We start from the raw sequence: 6,725 nt of genomic DNA, 5'->3' as shown, positions 1-6,725 counted from the left end.
ACGTATCACAGATCAAGTGACTGCAGATCTGTGGATCTGTTTCTAGACTTCATTCCAGTGGTCATTTGTTTATCCTGGGCAGATCCACAGCCACGGCCTTTTTTGTAATAATAATAATAATAGATGCAAAGTTATTTTTTTAAGCCCACAGACTGCTTTGTGTTGGGCAGTTTGTCCACTGTTACTTCTAGCACTCCCAGCAATGTGACATTGTCTTACGGCCAGCCCCAGAGAGACTAATCTGGGTCTTTCTATCAGAATTAAATATTAATAAGACTTACTACTGCTACTTCTGCTACAGTAACACTTGCTTAGTACTAGCTATGTGCCAGGCATTCCTCAAAGCACTGTATGCTCATTAACTCATTCAGTCTTCCCCAAACCTCTAAGCGGCAGGTTACAGAGGGGGCAATTTCGTCACAGAGAGGTAACTTGCTCCGTATCACTCAACTAGTAAGAGCCAGGAGTTGAATATGGTGAGCCTGGCTCTCGATTCTGTATTGTTTACCACTACCCTTTGCTGCCTGTCTTATAGGCAATGCATTTTTTTTTTTTTAATGAACCATGATATGCAGCCAGGCAACAGAGAGCTGAAGCACCAGTCTCCTAGCCCATGAACCACCAATTATTCCAGGGTGGTCTGACTGTGGAAGATCCCTTCTTGCCCCCTCTGTCCATTCACTCCCTCTTTGGGGTGCTAGTCAGCTGGTAGACTTCACTTGATTAAACTCTTTATACACTGTGGCTTGATGTAAAAATCTTTAATGATGCAGCTCTTATTTTCCTTTCCAACCTCCTCTCCCACCAAAACCCCCAAATGTACTGTTCTGTGTTCTTTTATGTGATGCAGTCAGGTGGGGCCACCCAAAGAGACACAGGAGAGGTGCAGGAAAACGAAGTTTATTATACTCACAGGCCCTAGAAACAAGAGGCATGCCGCAGCTGTGGATCCCCACATCACATGGAGCCGCATGGGGAAGCACTGGTGTTGGTCAGGAGGCAGAACAGGAGCAAGGGGAGAGCTTAGGTCACAGCCTTTACCAGTTTCTGCATTCTGCAGGAAAGGCAAGGCAGGCCAGGGTAAACAGGATTGGCTAGCTTGAATAATTACAGGGGGCTCTAAGCTACAGTGGGCTCTAAGGGGTGGTCCTTAGTTGCCTGGTACCTGGTGCTGGGATGATTAAGGCAGAGGGACATTGCTTCCTGGGGTGTACTGGCCAGACAGAGGTATGGATCTGGATGTCGAAAGCATGCTCCTGGCTACACCTTTTGCTGAAATTCCAATCCCAGCAAAAATGTTTGTCTCTCTAGCCAGAAAAAAAAATTTTAAGATGTTAAAATATTACAGAAATTTTAAAAATATAAAGAATACATGTATTCCGTATTCAAACTACCTGTAGTGCCCAACTGCTGTGCTTCGTCTCAGAGTACAGACTGTTCCTTGCTTTGATTGCCCTCGTCTTGTTTATTTTTTTAAAGATTTTATTTATTTATTTGACGGAGAGACACAGCGAGAGAGGGAACACAAGCAGGGGGAGTGGGAGAGGGAGAAGCAGGTTTCCCGCGGAGCAGAGAGCCCGATGCGGGGCTCGATCCCAGGACCCTGGGACCCTGACCTGAGCCGACGGCAGATGCTTAACGACTGAGCCACCCAGGCACCCTGGCCTTGTCATGTTTAGATCAAATACCACTTTTCTCAGGTAGAAGTCCTAATGACCACAGACGCACAGTTAAGAGCTTTCCCATCACACCTTGGTGGCTGTAGCACTTTCAGATCGCTGGAATTATTGGTTAATACGTCTGCTTCCTCTACCAATTCTAAGACCCTTCTGAGAGGCTGTGGAGTGGGAAGAGGTAGAAATATTGCTTGAATGACCACATGCATGAGTAAATGAAACTCTCCCTTCCAAAGACAATATTCCACTCTCTCCCTTTTTTCTAATCTGTCCCACGAACCGTGTCTACAACATGGTGTGATGACAGCCCCTTGCCTCCTTTCACCTACGGCTGTGACATCTACCAGGGAGGGCCTCTTCCTGGTGAGGCTGGGTGGCTGAAGTAGAAGTAAGGCTCAGAATTTTTGTTGGTCAGTTACTGAGATCAGTAATCTGGATTTTAATAGTATGGAATTAATTTATTATCAAGATAAAAAATATATTTGGAGGCAGATGTTTTAAACTAAAAATTATAAAAATTCTAGTGTCCATAGTTTACTCACTACTGTAAGTTTATCTTCATGAATTAACCCTTACAACAAGCAGTAAACAAAGGGTATTATTTCCACTGTAGAGAATCAGACTAAAGCTCAAAGATGTCAAATGACTTGTTTTAAGATCCCAAAGCTAGTAAGTGACAGGGCAAAATTCTAATTTGAATCCAGGGCTTCTGTTATTAAATCTGGAGCATTTTCCATTAAGCCACACAGCTCCTTGACTTACATTTATTTCCCCTCAGCTTTTGTCAATATTTGCAGACAACAAAAAGGATACATATTTCATATTTCATGCCAGCAAGCACTGAGTTAGTGGTCATTCTGAATGCTTCTCAATCTGGATAACCAGCAGAGCCTTCTCCAAAGGGGGTGTTAGGACAGCAGTGCCAGAGAAATAAGCAAATATAAACATCTTATAACAGAGAGACTGATCTGCAGAATTACGTTAGGGGTCTATGCGTTTCTTTCTTTCTTTTTTTGGGAGGGGGTTGCCTGTGCATTTCTATGGGGGACACTAAACACACAGCAGCTTATAAAGAACCTCTAGGTGAACCTAGAATTTGCTTCATTATGAAATGATGAGGAGACGTATCAAATGTTCTAGGTAATCAGTAAAATTGGGGGTATAAGATGCAAAGTACAGTAAATTGGTGCTACAGAAACAGACGAAATATTATGGATCTAACAGAAAATTAGGCACCTGATCACAGAATTTAAATTGTAGCAATGTGAACAAAGGAATCAACAGTGTATGAAAACCTGAACACATTTTTATGTATCTAACCAAAATAAAAAGTAATATTGTATAAAACTAGTGTAGAATGATTTTTTTAAATGCCTTTTCTCTGTGTGAATTTATTAGGTGAGCCAACTGATCCTATTTTTTGAAATTGCCATTTTCAAACATTCACACTAATATTAACTTCTCATGTGTGGAATGAGAATTGAATTTCTTTCATATGCTTCTGAGCAAGTGGTTTTAAAAATCCATACTATTACATTTTTTTCTCTTTGCAGCTTTTATAAAGGCATTCCTGTAGTTTGACCCTTCAGAAACTGTAGTTTCAAATACTTGACTTCTTAGCCCTACTTCTTTCTCCTCAGTCATCCTTAAGATTCAAAGAAATGTAAAAGATTCAACTTTGGCAAAGGCTGAGGACCCCTGCCGCAATGGTGTTGTTCATTCCTAAATGTTATTTCATGAAATACACTTAACCAAACAGGAAACAGAGATAGATATCAAATGTTTTATTCCATATTTTCAATTCAGAAATATAAACAATATTTACATAGCATTACCTTTAAGTATGTACACAGCGTTAACAGAAAAGGCAGTAAGAAATGATGGTTTGGGGTTAATGATCATTATACTCAAAATATTTTAAGATGCCTTTCAAGTACATGGTATATAATGAAAATCATATCATGGAAAATTATTAACTACATGGCTCAGAATTTACATTTTGGATCTTAATATTTTTCTCCTTATTTAAAAAAAAAATACAAGCCTACTTACTTATGAGGCCTAAGTTTGCTTTCAGTAAGTCACCTTGTCAATATAACATGATAAATTTACAGTTCATTATTTATGATCTTTAAACATAACTAAAGAGCAGAACTTTGGGAGTGCTCTTAAAATGTTAAGTAATTTAAAATGTATGAAAAACTATATTGGGGAAAATGTCATACATTATGGCTTTTTTTTTTTTAATGTAAGTGATATTTAAGATATATACAAGCTTGATGGGAAGGACATACTGACCTAACAATACAGGTATACAAAGGAATGAATATAGACCATTTCATGAGATGCCTATTAATCCAATAGTAAATTAGTCCATTGCCAACCAGGGTGAGCAATTAAAATGAGGCAAGTCAAGTCAGCAGTATACAATTTCAAGTTTCTAAGTACTTGAAAACATTTTCCAACATTTATTTACCATAACATATGTAAAAACTAGAAAATACTAAACTGAAAACTAGGCTTGAACTTGGAATTAAATAATTTTGTCAATGTGAGAAAATGTAGGCAAATCCCAGTTTATAAAATAAATTATCTACAGAGACCAATGATGGGGACTGTTTTTTCATTAAAAAGTTCTGCTGACAGCAACACTTAGATTTCTTTTGCCCCATTGTCAGTGTATCTAATTTATGAGTTGGTGAATTAAATACCACCACAAATGGGAAAACAACATTTTTCATTATATCACATTATATATTCACAAAGAAGTTATGTATCCACAAGTTATAAAAATAAATCTTTCTTTAGATTAGAAAACAAATAAAAATAGAAAAATTTGTATTAAAAATTTTAAAAACTATGGCAAACTAACCCGATAATTATGACTGTTTTTGCCACAACTATATTGTCTTTAGGTTATCTATTCAAAAAATTAAATCAAAAATCTTTGATCCACCAATGTTTTGGATGCCAAATTCTTCTGTCCTACTGTATTACGTATAAATCTAAAAATCTGGAAAAAATTAAAACAATTCAGAATGAAAAATGTAGAAAGAAAATTCAATATGCACATCAATTAAAAGATCTTAATTAAACTAGCTAATTCTCTCAACTATTTGCTTTCATTTGTCAGGCATCTGTATTCCACGGTGATACATAAAATTATTTCAAGAGCATTTATCATCTTTCATAATATCAAAGAAGTGCATATTCCTATTTAGACTATATTTTGATGAATTAACAATATAAATCCTCTCATGTACATAGGAATACACTATCAAATATTTTGCAAGGCAACTTACTTCTAGCTCTAAAAGCTATGGAAACATCAAAAGAACTGTTAGGGATAGAATTTGTTTGTAATTTTAGATCTCTGTCAAAGACTGATAAATTATATACTACTAACTCATCATATACTTCCTTGACATAATGGGGGAATATTTGAGTGATATTAATCACAACATTTCCAGAACAAATTTGTCATTTTTTAAAAAGATTTTATTTATTTATTGTCAGAGAGAGAGAAAGAGAGCGCACAAGCAGGGGGAATGGGAGAGGGAGCAATATGCTCCCTGCTGAGCGGGGAGCCCAATGCGGGACTTGATCCCAGGACCCTGGGATCATGACCTGAGCCGAAGGCAGCTGCTTAGCCAACTGAGCCACCCAGGCATCCCAAATTTGTCATTTTTTAAAATCTCCACTTCAGGCTCCATACCCATCAGCAGTTGTTTTTTTATCCACACAGGTAGAAAATGTGTGACAGTTCCAATAAAGGGGCTTCTCTGTGGCTGAGTCCTGAGCTAGATCTTTCTGTTACATTAACATCTGGTGCAGAGGGTGAAGGGAACTCTAATTACTGCTACTTTTTTTAAATTTCAACTTTTTATTTAAGTTTTAGTTAGTTAACATATATGGTAAAATTGGTTTCAGGTTCTAATGACTGCTACTTCTGGCATCTAGGAGATATGCAATTTAAATATCTTCCTACTGGATTCCTTTCACGTTTGCTCAAGCAACTTATGCCCTCCACAATACCCCAGTATTTCACTGACCCTGAAGGAGAGTGTAACTGGTTGAAATGTTTCTTCTTTTTTTGTGGGGATAATCATATTCTAAATCTTAACAAATTCCTAGTGAAAGCAGACATTGTTATTCTCTGCTATAAAATATCTACTTCCAAAGTATTTGTTTTATAGAAATCCAGTAAAAAATTTTAAACTTACCTCCTGTTGTAGGTATGTAAGGAAAGCTGCTAGAACAAAATTTTGGCAAGCCAAATCCACAACACAGAAGAACAGCAGATCAAAAATAAGAAGAGTGGCTTCATTTCCATAATATAGAACACTGCTGAAAGAATACCCTTCATCTGTTTTTTTTTAAAAAAAGCAATTTATAAGATATATATTAGAAACTTTAAAATAGAACTTCTGATAAATTTCAGTGATAAAATTTGGATATTTAAAAATAGCATAACAGAAACTACTACTTATAACACTTCATGACTTTCAAAAAAATAAAGGGGATTAAAATTTGCTAATCTCAAAAGTTAGTCAAGGAACTCTGCTCATAAAAAGTAATTTTAACATTTGTACCAAGGGTTGGTAATTGCTAGTAGTGTAAGTATATAGTCAATACCTTTCAAAGACCAGGTAATGAATATCCCTTATTTGTTTATATAACTAAAGGCCAAAGAATCTTAGATTCTCTAAGTTAAAAAAAAAACAAAACGAAACAAAAGCCAGCAAGGACTGAATAGTGCATAGTGAGCTATAATTTGTTTCTTAAATAGTCCTCTAAGGTTTAGTTTCATATTTTGTTTTTGTTTCCCTTGCCTTAAGAGACATATCTAGAAAAAATGTTGTTCTGTACAAATGTCTTTGCCTCTCTTCTCTTGACCCTCCTGCTTGACAATAGCAACTTTTTTTTTTAATTTTATTATGTTATGTTAGTCACCATACAATACATCATTAGTTTTTGATGTAGTGATCCACGATCCATTGTTTTCATATAACACCCAGTGCTCCATGCAGTATGTGCCCTCCTTAATAC

At 36.5% G+C, this 6,725-nt stretch overlaps 1 long non-coding RNA gene across 1 annotated transcript; it reads right to left on the bottom strand.

The window, feature by feature from the left end:
* Positions 1-3,445: 3,445 nt before the first annotated feature.
* On the bottom strand, positions 3,446-6,719 carry LOC145720940 (uncharacterized). Its single transcript, XR_014144295.1, has 2 exons — positions 5,900-6,719; positions 3,446-4,689 (listed from the first exon to the last, which is right to left on the bottom strand). It is a non-coding gene; the product is annotated as an uncharacterized LOC145720940 (long non-coding RNA).
* Between the last annotated feature and the right edge of the window lie 6 nt (positions 6,720-6,725).

Source organism: Leptonychotes weddellii, chromosome 4 (genome assembly GCF_054177405.1).
Source record: "Leptonychotes weddellii isolate Sample4059 chromosome 4, ASM5417740v2, whole genome shotgun sequence".
NCBI classification, from domain to species: Eukaryota; Metazoa; Chordata; class Mammalia; order Carnivora; family Phocidae; genus Leptonychotes; species Leptonychotes weddellii.
The sequence above is the reverse complement of the archived record's forward strand: the minus strand, read 5'-3'. Positions and strand labels throughout refer to the sequence as shown.